The 18,670-nt window shown below is 44.9% G+C and overlaps 1 protein-coding gene across 1 annotated transcript in view; it reads left to right on the top strand.

Annotated features, from left to right (window-relative positions):
• Window positions 1-18,670, top strand: part of LOC144757471 (uncharacterized) — a 72,392-nt gene that overhangs the window by 5,249 nt on the left and 48,473 nt on the right. Inside the window, 1 exon segment of the mRNA XM_078646384.1 lies at window positions 2,223-2,314. The gene's annotated coding sequence lies outside the window, so the exon portion shown is untranslated.

An 18,670-nucleotide genomic window follows, 5' to 3' on the forward strand; every position in this document is an offset into this window, starting at 1 on the left:
CTATACTATCCAACACTTACCCTACTGTTGCACTCACTGGAGTTGGAATGGTAATTTTACCCCTACACTAACCAACACTTTCCCCATTATTACCCTAAAAGTATTATGCGTTGTAATGGTATGTGTTGTAATGGAATGCGCTGTGAAGGCAGTTTCTACAAATGCATTGTAATAGCATGCGTTGTAAAGATAGCTGTGATGTAAAACACGCTTTGTAAAGGCATGCGTTGTAATTGTTTGCGTTGTAACGTCATAGATTCGTTTATACAGCTCGATTGGTATCCCGTCAAGGCCTACCTCTTCGCCCGATGACGAATTCCATATGGCTTTTGCAGTTTCATCCTCCATTATTTCCTCCTCGTGACGATCGCGATCTGAGGTGGGGAAACTTGGCAGATGGATGTTGGCTAGTAGATCTCAGGATTCCTCCACTGTGGTTATCACCGCAGGGGAGTGTAACTGGGTGTGAAAGACGCCAACTGCGTCTACCACACTTTTTCCACTTTTACTAAGTTATCCCCCAGTGTCCTCACCTCCAGTACCCAGCGGCCGGTCTATTCCCTCCTATCTAACCAGGCCAACAGCATGCTGTTGTAAACTTACTGCCTGTTTTTCCTGTTCTCTCTATGATCTTTATTCTACTCTATGCTCTCTCTTTCACATTCTAGAATTAGCATGTTAGCTTTGGGTCTCCAGGTTCTGCTTGGGCAGTTGGTTGACTGGTCAGCAGGCGCTGGGTCCTTTACTGCTGTGCTCTTAAATAAATCTCCTTATTTATTACAACTGACTGGAGGAGCTTATTTACAACATTTTGGCGACTTGTGCCTGCTGATTCTTGAGTTCTGCTGTCTTACAAGGGACTTACAAGCAGTTTACAGCGAGAGCAGCGTTTATAGCAGTTGGACCTGGCCAGAACGAACCCAGTGATGTCTCTCTAACTTCAAAAGTGAAGATTGAGGCGTCGGAAACTGACTCGGCGAAATCCAAAGCTATTTCTACCAATTTAAGGAAACTTATATTTCCAACCGCTCACCTGTGAGTATTGCTGTTCCTTAGCAACGAGCTGAAATTCTGTGTCCTCCATTCCTTCTCCTGTACTCGGAACGAGCGTGTGACGTTGTTTCTCAGCGTCAGGACTGCCTGTGTGCCAAGCCTCGTTTTCACATTGTGGCCCTCTTGGGTAAAACTTGTTCTGATGGTGTGTGTGTGACGTCACCCGGAAGCATTCAACGTGCGTCTAAAGCCTCCTTTTCACGCAGCGGCCATTTTGGGACAGTTATTTTCTTCAAGTACAATTTTCCGAGTATAACGGATCACTGTGTACCTCGTCTTCCGTTTCGGATGAATTTCACGAGTGAAGGAGTAATATTCACGTTTTAAAAGGTATTTGCTTCCCACGTGGTATAGACCATCAAGGGTAAGACTTCACTTTTGGTCTAGTTCATTTTGTACCTGGAAAATACTGTAAAGTCTGATATGGTGAACGACGGTGCTGACAGCGAACGTTTTGGAGAGGGTAAAGTGAGGAGTATGTTGTCCGCATACAGCTTAATTTTCAGGTCGCCGGCTATGATTTCAGTTTCCCAAATGTCTTCAGTGCAGCATATAGTGAATGTGAGCGGCTCTAAAGCTATCAGGAAGTGTGCCACAACCATTGTGCTTCTTTCCCTCCCTTTCCCTTTTGCCCTTCTCCACTTCTTTTCTTGCCTGCCATCTGTTTGTTTTAATCCTAGTGCACACTTTACATTATGTGTTATATGCATGCTCAGAATTGAGATTTTCCTAAGTGTAAAGATTCAGAAATTCTCAACTATTATGCATTTCATCCCTTGCTTTATCAGCATCCATGTTAAACACAGTTATAAAAAGACTACAATTCCCAGGGACCATTGGAATTCATGACTACAGAAAACTGCACCTGGTGCACCATCATGGCTCACTAGATAACTTAGTTAATCCTCCTGTGCATGCAGCAAGTCCCCTTCTCTGATCATAGGCATTGAAAACAAGATGCATAGGCTTTTCTGTTTTCAGTTTCTATAGTTTCTAAATTGTGTTTTTTTCAGTGCTTTGCTAACTTTTAACACATTTGTAAAAATGTTTTTGCTCTGTAAAAAATGACAGGGCAAGTGAGTTTATTTCCTTCTCTTACTTGTCCCTATTGTAATTTCTAATCTCCATCTATCTCCTCCTTACAATTATTTTTTAATTTGTTCTTTCAGGTAATGTTTCAGTGTTTTGTTCACCTCCAAACCTTTCTCATTTCCCATCGATCTCTTTCCAGCAGTCTTGTCCCCGGATGTGCAGGGTGGAGGTATGTTTGCATCTAATTATCTCATAAATATTTGATTGCATGTTTTATTCGTGTAAAACATCAACAAGAGAAATATTGGTTGCAGGGAGCATCAATTACATAATATATGTGGCATATGTAGAGCACATCATGGTTGGGAAGCATTGCCAGTTACATCAGTGTCAGAGCAAGATCTACTAACCCCTTCCATGCCTTGAACATACGATTACTTCCAAGGTTGTGGTACTCTGGTGCCAAGGATGTAACCATTACGTCCAAGGCCCACTATTTTGAAATCCAGCTGCCGAGGCACTTTTTTTCCAGTATACTGACAATCGGCGGTCATGGCGTGCTGACTTCATTATAGTGAAAGTGAAATTAGCCGATCGGCTCATTTCACTTTCACTTCCTACATGCTCTTGGCACCGCAAGAGGGCGATCCCCTAGCAGGGATCCACCACTAGACACCAGGGAGGGGGGAGTGGCCCCTTGGGTAAGGGCCTTTGCTCCCCCATAATAATTTGCCCATATTCAGTCTTTCTGCCCCCCCGGGGAGGTGGGGCGGAAGGCACTCTATACACTAAGGATTCTTTTTTTTTACTTGGGGGTGTGGGCTGCCCAAAATGGGCATTATAATGCCCCCAACTGTCACAGAAAGCCCACTAGGCACCAGGGATTATTGTTATTTTTTTATAATAGAGAGGTGGAGGCTGCCCACAATGGGCACGTCTATGCCCACACCCAAAACATAACAGCGACAGTCTGCCTTCCCCTCTGGGAGGTAGATGGGGGTTATTACCCCGATCAGCCCCCCCAGGGGGGCAGAAAGCCCACTAGATGCCAAGGATTTTTTTTCCTGTCTGAAAGAGGAGTGGGGGCTTCCCAGAATGGGTATGCTAATGTCTCTACACCCCAAAACTAAAGGGACAGTCTTTCTGTCCCTCCCTGGGGCTGTAGTGTAGTTCCTATATTCCCAATAGGCTCTGCACATTGGAATAATATATTCAGCAGTATAGACGTAGGACTGAGGTCGACTAGGTCTCTACTGACTATATTAGACTTAAGGTTTGCCAGCTAGCTCAGAGGTCACTAGAAACTTTCTTGAATAAACGAGGAGGAGTTTAACCTCCCTGGATAGACAAGAAGGGATTAGCTTCTGACAACCATAAAACATGACAACTTTGCTCTCCCTGATTAAAAGTACATCTCTAGAGTCGTGTGAAAATAAAAGACAGCTATTTCACTCAGTCAAAGGTGCGTACTTAGTTTCACCAGATTGCAGAGAAAAGAGAGACAGGCGTTTTCAATAAAAGGTATAATTTATTGAGCAGTCTCCTTCCTCATACAAGAGAAATGAATTGCTACAATTGCAATACTTATAGTAAAGTAAAGTGCGTACAGTAAAAGGAGTATTATCAAATAATACTGTAAAAGCATTGATACGGTTTCTTAGCCATATGATACTTTAAAATAGATAAAATATATACATACATATATACATTGACTAATCGTACTCAAATGGTGCTTCTAAATACGCCTACCCCGGTGTACCTGACCTAAGCCTAATACGTGGGAAGGAGTAAGTAAGTAGCAGTTTAAGTTAAGTTTGTTTTGCCAAGAATCTGACTCAAGAATTCTCTGTAAGGGTTTAGTCAGTTCAGTACCTGGGTAATAGAAAGCAGGAGGGCTGGTATCTCTCTCTCAGGACTCGATATCCCAGTCACCAGTAAGGGTAGGCTGGAAACGCCGGAGCTGGATTTTCTCGGCAGGAGAAAAGACAGCGTCTTTCTCAGCGCGTCAAAAGGGAGGGGCAGCGTCTGTGGGCTCTCGCATCAGCTGGGCTCTCGGGCAAGTAGATAGCTGCTCCAGAATCACCACCGTGTGTTTACTTAAGGCAGCGTTGGTATATTTATACCTGAAAGGTGCCGGGTTTGACGTAAAGCTGGACATAAGACGTCAATAAAGATGTCACTAAGAACTGGTCGTTCTTACAGTGCTTTACAGGAGTTCTAGGACGAAATCAAAACAAAGGCAATGGGGATTTCCCAGGTTGCTGGAGGCTTGGTTTTGTTTAGAGAACTCGGTGTGCTTTCTAGGGGGCTGGAGGAGTAGTCTTGCTTAATGTGACAGCATGTGCTACGACTGATTATGAATAGGGTTTTTATGCCGTTGTATGGATATTATTGATTTATAACCGGACAAGGGCATAAAATAGAAATATCGAATCAGGTCCCTAGATAAACACACTACACCCACTCCACGAATTAATGTCCATCATTACTAAAACTGAGCAATAGTAAACATATATAAAGGTGCATGTGTATACCAATCCACCCCAAAATAATTTTTTTTGCATTTGAAATGGTGTATATGAAATACATGAAAATGAGTATAGGTACTGTACGTTTTTCAAGCAGAGTAATCATTCATAAAAATATGATGCATATATATATCAGCAGAATGATTTTGCGAAAATTACACATGAAATGGCTCTTTATACAGAAAAGAAGTGCGAGACCATTTCATCACATATAATACAGTTCTTTGTAAATATGCTCGAGGCTGAGGTAATATATTGTCTCTAGAGTTCCTAAAAATAGAAGCTCAGTTCTCTAAGAATAGTTCTACTTTAAGCAGAGTAAAAGTGCCATAAAAAAAAGGTAAATATTTTGGAATCGGGAGAAAAAACAATTTCGTTTTTCAGGGGAAGAAGAAAAAAATAGTTCCAAATATTTTCAGTAGCTTTTGTTTATCAAAGCTGAAGGCCGAATTCAGAGTTCATGGATCGCTGTGTGCTCGTTTGCTTTAAAGTTATTCTTTCGGTTCAGGGGAGAACATCATTTCAGACGGACTTTAAAAAAGCAGTTTACAGCTTCAGGTGAAAGTTCGACCAAGTTGGAAAATGTCGCTACCATGCAGTCTTGAGCATGATTGCTTTAATTGATGACAGGATCATTACTGCTCACAGAAGGTCGTACCTGGTTGATGCTGCTCTCATCTTGCACTTCACTACCCTTTAATCGCAGTGGTGAAGTTTCCACGAATGCCGTCATCAGGATAGGTAACTGCTGGGGACAACACGATGCATGAGCCGTTACAGGACTTAGCAAAGTATCGGTATCCAATGGTACTGCTGATTGTAGTGTAAGACAGATGTCCAACACGCATTCTTCTCCGCACAGCATACATCATAGCACAGGTAAGATACAATTCTGCCAGATGGGTCTGAATGAAAGAAACCAGCTCATATTCAGATCTCTTAGCCGGGCTAATCCAAGGACTTTAGTTATGCGGTCCCGATAGCGTATAGCCAGGATCGTTTCTTCCATTGTTGCTGGAGTCTTGTCTGTGACATGGCTTGCCATAACGAAGCAGGAGAATCAAAAATAAAATGCCTGCTACGAGTCCCAACAGGAGTGGTAGGCCGCCAAAGACCGAATGGACAAAATTAGGAAAGATGCCCAGGACTGCTTTGAAGGGTGTTAACAGTCCCGAAAAAATTGTCTTAAATACATGTGGGATACCATTCGTATCAGACATGTTTAGGATTTGGCTTAGCATTTCCGCGAAATGTAAGGGGAAATTTGTTGATAAAAGTGTATGTATCTCTGCCGTTGTCCTTGCAACTTGGAGATCATACGTTTCTTTTGATGACGTCAAGGGCACAGTCGTCTGTAGAAGAACAGACTTCATTCTGCTTAAAGTATCAATTCGAATAGAAGAGATATTCAAAATGGGCCAAATTTTTCCCTCTCTGTCTGGAGTGCTGTTTGGATACAATACTTGCATACAGCAAGTGACCATGGACGAAAAGCTTACTAGATAAGCTTTTCCTGGCACCAAGCCACAACATCTGTGGTCCACTATTAGAATGTAGCTCCCGTTAGAAAGCCGTCTAAAAAATGGCTCTATTCGAGTTGCAGGTGTGCCATGCTGGTGGCATGAAAGGTTATTTGAAGTCCCCTCACAGGCCCCATGTAGGTTTATACCCTGACACAGAAGTATACCACTTAGTGATCTTTTACAATTTTTACCACTAAGAAATACATTCTGTCCTTTTTTACTATAACGTGTGTGTAAGGTAATTTCCATGATGACTTAATGTATCCTTTACCCAACCTTTCATACTGGCCTGCTCGTATATACTCTTGGCAGTATTTAAATTGGAAAGTTGTTATCGGAATAGTTATGATTCGGTGTATTATCCATTCAATGACAGGTCGTTCTGACATTGTCAATGGTAATCTCTCAAGTTTTTCAATGCTCAGAATTGTATATTCCGCTCCTTTTTGTGCCAAGCTGATTTGTGTATCAGTAAGGTTAAAGATGGAGAATAATGACGTTGTGTTGATTAAACGCCAGGGCACGTAGCCTGAACACAGATTTTGTAACGTCCAGCCAAGCTGTACAATAGAACGTAGTTGGGACTGACCGTGTTGTAACATCAGTAAGTCCTGCTCTATTATATCAATAGCAGATGATACAATACTGTCCAGTGAATATATTCTGGAAGACAGAGTCATTAACCCATTGTCCACAACAGAAAGTGATTTTTCCAAATTAATACGGTCAATTTCCCGTATTTTTTCTGCTGTTTCAATTTGTGTTTCTTTCCAAGCTTCGTTGTAAGCTGCGTATATACTGGCCGCTATGAAACGTTTTTGATGCTGTTTGCGTGGTCCTATTATGAAATCACGCAAGTCATCACCGTCTTTAAGTAAAGTCAAGTGTTGCTTAATTTCTGCCAGTGTGGATTTCTGTAGCCATTCGAGGCAGAGTTTCCCTACACTGTATGTTGTAACTATCCCTGGATGTTGTCTCTGGGAGTATCTAGGGTCTGGCCTGCTCAATTCGAACCCCTGTATTTTGTTCAGGAATCTATCTTGACAGTTATTTGTGTCTGTGGGCCAGATCAACCATTTTTTCCAATCAGGATGTGTTCTGTTTTGGTTAAAAATATGGGATACGTCTATCTCAACATCTGTAGTGCTATTACTGTCAGGTGTTGGCTTTGGAATAGACGGTTTGTTTAAGTCTTTAATTTTGGCTAGGCCAAGACATGTTGTCTGTTGAATTGTGTCATTCAAGAATATAATTTGTTCTGGGATCATGCAGGCTCTAAATAATGATTTTATACCTTGGACCTGCCATTCTTTAGTACCCCAGATGGTTTTTGTTTCAATGTTATTTTTCCAAAAATCAAAACCAAATGTATTCAATTCAATTCAATTCAAGAATCTTTATTCGGTGATTAGAAAACACCATAAAAGCACATTTACATATACACAGGTAAGCAATAAAAAAACATTAAATACTAGTTAGGATCCTTGTACATAATTGATACAGTAAAAAGAAATGCCGACATAAGGGCCATAAGAATAAAAAATCACAAATCTTTCATTCCTCTCCCCTCGTCATCCTTAAACGAATTGCAACTTTGATAAAGTTCAAGATACTACACAAAGTTAAAGGGTCAGAGGCTTTTAACAGGAATACTAAGGCATCCCTGGCATGTTCCAATTGGGCTTTTTTTAAAATATTTACAAGGAATCTACGCCTAGGCATGGAAAAATAGGGACAAAGCAAGACAAAATGAAGGGAATCCTGCGGAGACCGATTGTCGCAGCCGCAGGGACCCTTCTGCTCGATAGATGAGGTAAACCCGGCAGGTATAGCCAACATGAAGGGAAGCAGATTCAGTCTGAGACGGCACATAAGAAATCTGTCCTGTGCATTATGCAAAAGAAATAAGTAAGGCTCCATGCCCTCCACGCTCTTTACCAAACTGTGGGCCCTTACAGTCTTTTTCACTCCTTCAGCACCAGCTCGACGTTGGGTTTCTCGCTCCAGAAAAACTTCCCCTACTTGCTTCTTGTGCTGTGCTGAGATAGTAACGGGGTTTGTGAAGAGATTCCCCAACCCTAAATCCTCCAGGGTGTTTTTCACGTATTTGAGCCAGGGGATGCGCATACAATGGGTCCTACCTAGGCAGTCCAATAGAATTTCTCTGCTTAGATGCGCATCTGGGTTAATCCATATTTTTAGCCAGGCCACAATTGGCCTAAGTTTTAACAGATCTTCCAAATATGGCCTCCCTAGCTCCCTGTGGGCTATGAGACCAGCAGTGCTGGGTGGCGCCCTCAGGATTGCTTTCAAATACCTGTTTTCTTCCTGTTGGATTCTGGTTGTGTTCACGAACCCCCAAACTTCTGCCCCATAAATTACTTTGGAGCATGTTATGGAGCCGTACAAATTCATCACCTGTTCCGGACTCCATCTGCCCACCCTCCTGCCATATCCAGCTATCGCCCCGTTAGAGGCAATCATTTTAGTGCAACGTTCCGCTACCAAGGAGGTAAATTGCAGAGCACCGTCAAAGGTTACCCCGAGGTAGGAGAACGTCTTAACCTGCTCCAAACTGTGGGAACCTATTGTGTAAATAAATTTGGAGGAAGGTTTTTTACCGGCCAGGAGCACATATGATTTGCCTAGGTTGACAGATAGGTCCAGATTACTCATGAACTCAGCAAACCCCTCTATCAGGGTTTGTAGGCTTCGGGGTGTTCTTGCCAGTAAGACCGCATCATCTGCGTAAAGCAGGACGGGGATATACCGCGGCCCAACCCTTGGACAATCTGCCTTTAAGCCCAGAAGGAACTGCTCCAGGTTATTGATATAAAGGGAGAACAAAAAAGGGGCAAGTATACAGCCTTGTCTGACTCCACTCCTACATGGAAAGGAGTCAGACAGTCCTCCCTCCCTGTTAAATCTAACCTTGGCCGTGGTGTCACTGTGCAGTTCCCTCAATATAGTGATTAGGCCACTCTCTATCCCCATACCTGACATCATATCCCACAACTTTCCTCTGTTGACGTGATCGAAAGCTGCTGCCAAATCCATGAATCCCATGTAGATGGGTTCGTCACTATCCAGGGTGTATTTGGCAGTCAGCATGTATAGGTTCAGGCACTGGTCACTAGTGGACCTCCCTGTCCTAAACCCATATTGGGTGTCCGAGAAGATGTTATTCTCTTCGGTCCACTCGGTCAATCTATTCAGAATTGCCCTTCCCAAAAGTTTGGCCGATACGTCAATCAGGGAAATGGGCCGATAGCACTTAGGGTCGTCCCTATTGCCCTTTTTAAAAATTGGCACAATAATCGCTTTAGACCAGGATGATGGGAGCCCGCAGGTAATAGCAGTATTTAAGACCCTGGTCATCAAAGGGGCCCATAAATCTATATTACTAAGGAACAGATCAGGAGGAATTCCATCCGGGCCCGGGGCTTTATTTTTAGTTAAACCCTCCATCCCTGCCGTAATCTCCTTAAGAGAGAATGCTACCAGGGGGACCTGTCTTGGGGATACCGGTGGCTCCACGTGGGTGCCAGTCTCATAATTATATAAACCCCTAAAGTGGGTAACCCATTGCTCCGGGAGAATATTAGCTCCTATCTCCGGAGAATCATTTTCTAAAAAGGTCGGTTTATTAATGATTCTCCAAAACCCCGCTAGGTCTTTTCTTTCCCCTGCCTCTCTTAGGTCTGCCCATGCTTCTGCCTGTAGGGCAAGTTTCCTCCTTTTAGTCTCTTTTTTATACTTTTCCCTACTGACCCTAATAATCTGTGGGTCCCGTCGTTTCGTCTTGAGGGAGCATTTCAGTTCCCTCAGTGCCTTAGAACAATCTCTGTCAAACCAACGGGGATTTACCTGGTTACGTGTGGGCGCGCTAGACCTTAATAATTCATCAATTAAGTTAGCAATATGATCAAACGCTTCCAAAACCCTTGGTCCCTGTATTTCCAGATCTAAACAGTCATTAATGGCCAATAGGCCCTTGTCGCCCAAAGTTTTATAAAACTGTGCCCCATCAATTTTAGACCATTTCAATCTCCTGCCTTGGTCAGTGACCCTCTCCTCAATTAAACAATGAGATTTAATTCCAGTGCCCGCTTTGTAAAAAAGCGTTAAGATAAGCGGGTTATGGTCACTAAAACTGCTCCACTCTATCCCTACACTGATTATTTTGTTGATCAAAGATCTCGAGACCAAAATGTAATCTATAATAGATGCACAGCCCCTGCCCTTGAAAGTTGGTGGGAATGTACCATCCGACTGTGGGTCTATCATGTTAATAGTGTGCTCTAGGTCGTACTTAAGCCGAAGCAACCTAAGAGCCACCCCAGTCGGCGTGTGTGAAAAATGCGGCCCCTTCTCAATTGGGCATTGTGCCCAATCTGTATTTACCTTAATCAGTGCCGGACAGAGGTGACAGTTAAAGTCTCCTGCCAAAAGCAGCCCATGAGACGGCCCTTTATTCTGGGATATAATTTCTTGTCCCAGCCTATGGTCAAGTTCAGCTAATAGCGGGGTATGGGTATTTAATGTCTCACTGTTATAAAAATTAAAAACTGACAGTTTTAACCCCTTTCCGGCAAACCGAACTACCTGTATTCCATATAAAATCCAGTCTGGGGACGACCAGGTGCCTGGGAGGGCTAAATCTACATAGACGGCTAAACCGCCCATTGCTCTCCCTGAGCTAGATTTTCGGGCGGGAACAAAAAAACACTTATAGCCCTGAAGATGGTAATTATTCACCACAGCCCATGTCTCCTGTAAGCATATAACATTACATTTTCTAATAAAATCAACCCACTCCTTGTTGTTAAATTTACCCGCTAAGCCCGCTACATTCCAGGAGATGATCCTCACATCCTCTCCACCTGATGCTACACCCCCCTGACTCCTTGATCCTATCTCCTGCAACAACCCTTGCATGGCCCTCCCGCCTCCACCTGCTAGACTATCTACAGCCATAACCCTATTTTCCGGAAACATAGGTTCCTCCGCCCCAATTATTTGAGTTTGCTGAGCCATGTGTCTTTGCTCCTCCGATATTTCTACTTGAGCGCCCTTTTCTGTATACCCCTTAGAGGCATTCTCTATTTGTCAATCCACCCCCTCTAGACCGTTCAGACAATTGAACCGGTTATAAGTAGGAAGAGGTGGTACTGGTCTGCCAAATAATGGCCTAGGGTGAAAGGCCTGATGTCTCCCCCTCCTTCCAGCCCTCTCCCAGCTGTCATAATTTGGGAGTGGCTGGAGTGGGCCTGGGGTGATGGGAAAGAAGAAAGACACACGGAGGGTTTGGATGGTAGATTCCCTTGATATGTTTTCCCCTTGACATATATACGACACCGTACCCTTGTCCCTAAAACTCACCAATATACAGTCCCCTGGGATGGATTTCTGAGTTCTCCCCACCCATGGGACCCTTCTTACCATTATAATTTCGTTATTGAGATGTCTCGGGAGGGGTCTATTTCTGTTTAACCACTTGATTACCCTACTTTTTAGGGCACAAAAATCCTCAGTTTCACCTTCGTCAAGTTGCGGAACCCCCGCCATGACTACAGTAAGATCATTGGTCTCAGGTGGTAAGTTGGGACGACGGGGTCTTGCGGGGGGCTTCTTTGGAGGGGCCGGGATAATATTATCTACCGGGTGTACCGAGGGTACGGGTACTAGCAAAGGGTTAAGTGTGTTGGCGTAAGGTGGATTGGTAGTTGCAGGTTTTGAGTTTAGAGGTTGTTGTGGGGCTGCCGCATTTACAGCTTGTGGGGGGGCTGAGTTTACTACACTGTGTCCCGACCCTTGAGGGACTACAGTGGTGGTAATAGATTCTGGGTATCTTCCCTGTCGACCAGCTTGAGTTTTCAGACTGCCCAATGTGGCCTCCAATATGGTTAGTCTGATCTCGATCTTTTTTATGCTTTCGCTGATCGGTAATAGCAGAGACCTTAACAGGAATTCCAGATTTCCCAGCGGAACAACAGAGAGGGGAACATTGACAATACTAGTTCCTGTATCTTTGGTCAAGGCAGGAACTGGGACTTCCTGAGCATTAGGTTTGGGGTGTAGCTCTGCCGGTAGTTTCACTATTGGTACAGGGGGTTTTAAGGATTTACCAAAGTCCAAATGTGAATTCTTAGGTTTACTGCTTCCCTGTACTCCCTTCGTCCTCCTCCTGCGTTTTTTTGGAGGGGGTCCCAAAATTGCTTGTATAGTGACTGCTTTCGGTTTGGTTTTCCTATCCTTATGGGCTGGGGGGGGTTGTGAGACTAAATCAATAGTCCCCCTAGTGGGGCTGAGGCTAATAGCTGGAGCTGTACTCATAATTACAACTGGTGAAGTGTTAGTACGCTCCCTTAACAGGAGTGGAACATCCTCAATTCGAGATAACTCCTCCCTAGATGTGGTGGATTGTTCACCAAGGGGGGTATTTTTCAGGTTGTCTACTGAGCGTCTCCGTTCTGCCCTTAGCCGGGACAGATTTCCCTCTTTATCAGCCTCCCCCACTGCCCGTGAGAAATAGTTTTCTAGAGTCCCGTTTTTCGCTCCTCCTGGCTTCAATGGGGTACTCTCCCTTGCCGGGGACGGCATGATTTTACAAAAGAAAGATCAGTTGTGCCTCATAGAGCGGGTATAACAAATTAATAGCTCCAGGTGTTGACTGCACAATCCGGAAAACCAAGAGGGTAGGCCCAGCCCAGCCTACTCCGGCCTATGACGGCCTTGGACGGTCCCGCCCTTGTCCCGGGCTTCTCCCGGCGCCCTCCCGCGCGCTCCCGCGCTGCTGAATACCCAATTGAAAATATACTGGCGGAGATGGGTGTGGAGAAGCGGGGTGGGGCTGGGCGGGGCGGTCAGGGAGAGCGGGCCAGCTGGAATCGGCCTGTGCAACCCGGGACTCCTGGGAAACCGAGTCCGGGTTGCTGCTCGCAGCCCTGTCGCACACTCACCGCCCAGCAACAGCAGCAGCCTCAGCAAGCTCCCTCCTGCGACGCGGGACCCGCGGAGCGGGTTCCGCTAGCTGTAGCAAAAAGGTCCTTGAAAGGGTCAGTGGGCAGCAGCAAGTTCCAGGCGTCTTTACGAGTCCCGAGGTAATTGAAAATCCCCGCGCTATTTGAGGCGGGTGGGGCTGGGCGGGGCGGTCAGGGAGAGCGGGCCAGCTGGAATCGGCCTGTGCAACCCGGGACTCCTGGGAAACCGAGTCCGGGTTGCTGCTCGCAGCCCTGTCGCACACTCACCGCCCAGCAACAGCAGCAGCCTCAGCAAGCTCCCTCCTGCGACGCGGGACCCGCGGAGCGGGTTCCGCTAGCTGTAGCAAAAAGGTCCTTGAAAGGGTCAGTGGGCAGCAGCAAGTTCCAGGCGTCTTTACGAGTCCCGAGGTAATTGAAAATCCCCGCACTATTTGAGGCGGGTGGGGCTGGGCGGGGCGGTCAGGGAGAGCGGGCCAGCTGGAATCGGCCTGTGCAACCCGGGACTCCTGGGAAACCGAGTCCGGGTTGCTGCTCGCAGCCCTGTCGCACACTCACCGCCCAGCAACAGCAGCAGCCTCAGCAAGCTCCCTCCTGCGACGCGGGACCCGCGGACCGGGTTCCGCTAGCTGTAGCAAAAAGGTCCTTGAAAGGGTCAGTGGGCAGCAGCAAGTTCCAGGCGTCTTTACGAGTGCTACTGGAGAAGTGTAGAATAGTTTTGTTCCCGTTTTAATAAGGACTTATCTCCATAAAAAAGACTGAATCAATGTTCACTGCGGTTCAGCTGATCCCTCTGCGGACATTGCCACTGTCTGTACAACTTAGAAGATATGTGTACCACCGCGGCTCGCCGGTCACTTCTCGTGATATTACAAGCTGCCCCGGAAAAGCGCCGCTTCAGCTGCTTGACGACTCCCTCCACCAAATGTATTCATTTTTTCAATAAAATGTTTCTGAATAGATTAATTTAGTGTTTGTCAGCATGGTTTTTCATTCCTGTCTTATTTAACAGTTTGAAATAAAACGTTTCTGCATCACTTGTGTTAAACCCTGAGAAGTTAGGGAATTTAAATGTTTTTGAACTGCCTTTTGGTGGAGTTGCACAATGTTCCCATTGATTATAATTAAACACATTTCTAGGTTGAGCAGATTTATGCAAATAATGGTTAGCATAGTGATTGTAGCTGTACATCTGTTCATAATTTGATGAACCCTGTAAATAATCATGTTCTGTAAATTTTGCTGACATAACTAAATCTGACATCATATCATTAATACTTTCAAAGTCCCAATCATCAGAGAATGTGCTCGGTTTTACAAAGTCACTTAATGAAACCTTGAATTGATGTGGATACTTCAAGAGCTCGACCGGGCCATACATTTCGTAATCTGTTTTGTCCTAAACTACCCCACCGGGTATTGGATTGGCTGTGAAATTTACTGATGATAGTTCTCTTTTCTCGATGTGGGATCACTTGTGTGGTTTTAGGACCAAGTTGATGTTCTGACTTGCTGTGTCCATTGTACTATATTTTCCCTCAATGAAATTTCCCAAACAAAGTACCATGATGAGCCAAAGCAGGAGGAAAAGTACACCTAACACAATCCAAAATTCAATCCATGGAGAAATCAGATAGGTTTCTTTGAGTTGATGAAAGAGTTCTTTTGCTTTGTCTTTAAAAGTCTTTGTTGTTGGCTGTTCTTCAGGTTCGCTAGGATCCTCAGAAAAGTCATCGAAATTGATGAAGTAGCCTGATGCAGTTCTGTCAATTGTTGGAATCGCTTCCGGATTTTCATTTGCTTTTGGAATTTTCTTTGTTTCATTAGCATAGTCTGTGGCTACATCGTTGTAGACAGGTGTTTCTTTTTTTTATGTATATTTTTATTAATTATAACACAAGAGTAGAAATGTACATATCTGGTATCATTTGGTGAAACACATTATAATGGCGAACGGGCAGATGAATTAAGAAAATACACGACAATTATAGGTATCTGAAAGTTATCAATACCAGCTTAGAGCTGAGGCAAAACAAAACTGTACAGAAAACCTGAAGCGAACAGCATCGAAACCCGCCCACCCAGAATACAGGATATGAAGATCGGACACTCGATACCCGGATATGAGGAACAAAGGATCAGGAGAATATGCCACATCTCTTGTGAAGAAGGGAAAAGGGAGAAAGAAAGGTCATAGAACAAAATAAAGGATAAAAAAAAAAAAAAAATCAGCCCCCCACCCTGCACTCCTGCAGATGGCTACGACCTAACCCCACTAGCAGCGTGCCTGTCGCCCACTAAACTAACCCAAGGAAGGGAAAAGATGGAGGAGGAAATATCGTACGAGCTCCCGAGCCCCCCCCCCGCCGAAAACAAACAACCCCTACGATCAAATATAGCAAGCTAAACAGCGAGTAAATGAAACAAGTAGGGGAAGCTATGCATTACCCCGCCCAACTCCCGTAGCAACAAAGGCGGCAAATCCCGTATCAAAATTAAAACGTCACATCGAACCCAAATAAACGCCCAGGTCTTCTCGATCTATCGTTAGGACACCATACAATCAAATCAGAAAAAAGTCAATATCTCGAACGCAAACAGACAAAGTCAGCCCTGGCCTTTACGATCCATCGTTGAACCACTGTACGGTCGAACATCCATTGTAGCCAGAAAGTCTAAACGTGTGAGAAGAAGCAGATCAGTACGGCCAGAAAAGGCCCCCAGAGGAAAGTGTCGAAGTCCAGCAGCAGTGCAAGACTCGATACAAAAGATACGACAAGAATCTTTCAGGAGGAAAAGAAATGCCCGGTCTTTCATGGGCGTAAGCTCAGGGGATTGCTCGAAGAAATCAGAGGCTCCAGTCACGCACCAGTCAGTTCGTATGTTGGAAAATAACACCAGTTCTTGTTTCAGTGCGGGGTTCACTCTTTGGGCTACTTCAAGTTTCGCTGGAACCATCGTATATTGCGGGTCCGGCAAAAGGCTGGAGTCCGGTCTCAAACACACATTATCAATCCTTGCGGACAGGGCATGAAAAGCGGTCTCCATGTGTGACTGCAAGGCTCCGATGGCGGCCATTACGGTCCCTAGCGAAGGCAAACGATCCATCGAACCCATCTCCACTCGCTCGAGAACAAAGCAGTCTTAAACCCCGGAGGCCGGCTTCTCCGGGGAAAACAGGCAAGAGCGGGATGGGCAGAAATAACGGGCGATACGTTGATTAGCAATCTTGACACCACCATAGCGAGGGGGTCCCCGTCCGTAGACCCCGGGAAGGCAGCAAGGCCGTCGGGACACGGGACCCCACCCACCGCCACAATCACGTACTGCCCGCGTCTTGTAAATATCTGCCGGGACACAGGACCGCCACCGAGGTAGATCAGGAAAATTACTCTCCAGTAAGACCGGACTCCGCCGGATCACGTAGCCGATGTTGTTCAATGGCTGGATCAGTAATCGAGGCCCCGGCTCACACGCTGAAGTAGGCCGAAAATGAAGGACGATGTAACTTCGTCCAGCACGTCGATAAAAACACCGGGATTGCACTCCTGGGCACAGCAACAATTCAGGAGCACAGGAGTCGGGCGTGAGTCCAGGATAAAGTACAGGATATATCAGCGAACGACGGAGGTCGACGGAGCCGGGAGCTTATGCGGCCATCTTGGATGCTAGCGTGGCTCCTCCCTCAGACAGGTGTTTCTTGACGAACTGTTGCAATTTGGGTTTTGAGAGGCATAAGTTCCATGGCTTTGTTGCATAGTCCTTTTTGATTCACTGTAGGTTTATCAAATGTGATTAGTCTCTCAGTTTGAACCTCTTGTATTGTAGCAAACTTTGGTGTTCTGCTATTTCTTGGGAGTCCACTTGGCCTACTACTTATTATTGGCCACATGATTGTGGTTTAACCAGGTCTATGGATACAACTCGGTTCTCCTTTTTACCAGCAAGGGGTGGTAGTACAACTGATCTTGTTCCGTTGACAGCCAAGACAGGTACTGCTTTTCTGTAAGAATGCCCAAATTCCTTCTTCACCGCGATTTTCTCTCTGACCAGATCCCCAATCTTTGGAATCCAGACAGGCCTTGCTGGGACAGGTGGTTTTTCTTCAGTGGCTGTTGGCTGCTGTTTTAACTTTATGTAGCTCAGGACTTTTCTTGTTTCATTTAAGTCCTGTAAAATAGCCAAACGATCTTTGATATCAAAGCATTTTTCTTCTACCACTGAAGTCTGACTATCAAGGTCCTGGATATGCATTCTAGTCCCGAACAATAGTTCGTACGGACTGAAACCTTTTAGAGAATTTCTTGGCAGATTGTTAAGACTACGTTGGACACTTGTTAAATGTTTGACCCACCCAACACCCGAACCTAATACCTTTGCCGTTATAGATTGCTTTATGTCTCGGTTTTTTCTTTCCACAATCCCGTTTCCCTCAGGAAGGTAGTGACAAGAATACTGCAATGCAATGCCCATGCTGGTCATGGCCTCCTTATAAGCTCGAGAGCTAAAAGCAGGACTGTGCTCAGAATGTAGCATGCCAATTGCGTATGTGCCGATATAGACTCGCAAATCTTTTATAACAGTTCTGGCGTCAGCCGAGTGCTGGGGTCTACATTTTAAATGACTCTAGTCTTAATATACATTGGGACGCATTTCTCCTGTTTGATTATGCGTATAGATCGCCTTATGCTTTCTATTAGGTGTTCTGGCACTACATCGGCCGGTTCGCCACTGCGATCTCTGTTGCAGTTTTCACAATTTTTTGCAAATTTGTGATTATCCAAGCTCATTCCTGGCCACCAGTATTCTGATTGTAATTCTGACATCAGAGATTCTTTGATCATCTGATGCCTTAGACTTAATCCCATATGTGCTTCTTGTATTAAAAAGATTCTCCTGTTCGTGTTTGGAATTACCCTATCCCCCACTCCAGGGATTCGAGCAAAAGGAACGGAGTTTGCATCGATTATGTATGTATAATTGAGTGGATAGTTCACGGGCAGCGCTGCACAGTCTCCTTTTGAAGACGTTTTTACCGCCAGCATGGTTTCCCCGTCTATGTATTTTTCTGAACGCTTTTTTGTGGCTACGGAAGCCGGTTTAGTTGCTTCCGCTGTGGCTGTCTCAGCCAATGAATTCCCTGCAACGTGAACGCCATCACCCTGATGACTCAGTGTATGTATCACGTGAGTCTTTTGTAGTTCTTTCTGTAAAAGAACTACTTGTTCCCAAAGCGTTTTATGCTTGATTGTGGCACCTGTGTCATCTTTGTAACCGTTTTCAACCCATTTCTGCAAGTCATTATTGTATGATTTGAGGCAGTAATGCGAATCGCACACTATTAGTGTCGGGAATTCGCGATCAGCAATATTGAGCGCCATTTTTAAAGCTATTAATTCAGTTTGTTGACCTGAATTGTTTTTTACAGATTGTCACATTGTTACCAGTGGTCTCAATTTACCTTCGCGCCACCGGCATTTAACAACCTCGCACGTAGCGTTATAGGCTTGTTTTCACCAAACTGAGGGTTGTGCATATCCGTCTGTATATATTA

The sequence above is a fragment of the Lissotriton helveticus genome, chromosome 1_1, assembly GCF_964261635.1.
Source record: "Lissotriton helveticus chromosome 1_1, aLisHel1.1, whole genome shotgun sequence".
NCBI classification, from domain to species: domain Eukaryota; kingdom Metazoa; phylum Chordata; class Amphibia; order Caudata; family Salamandridae; genus Lissotriton; species Lissotriton helveticus.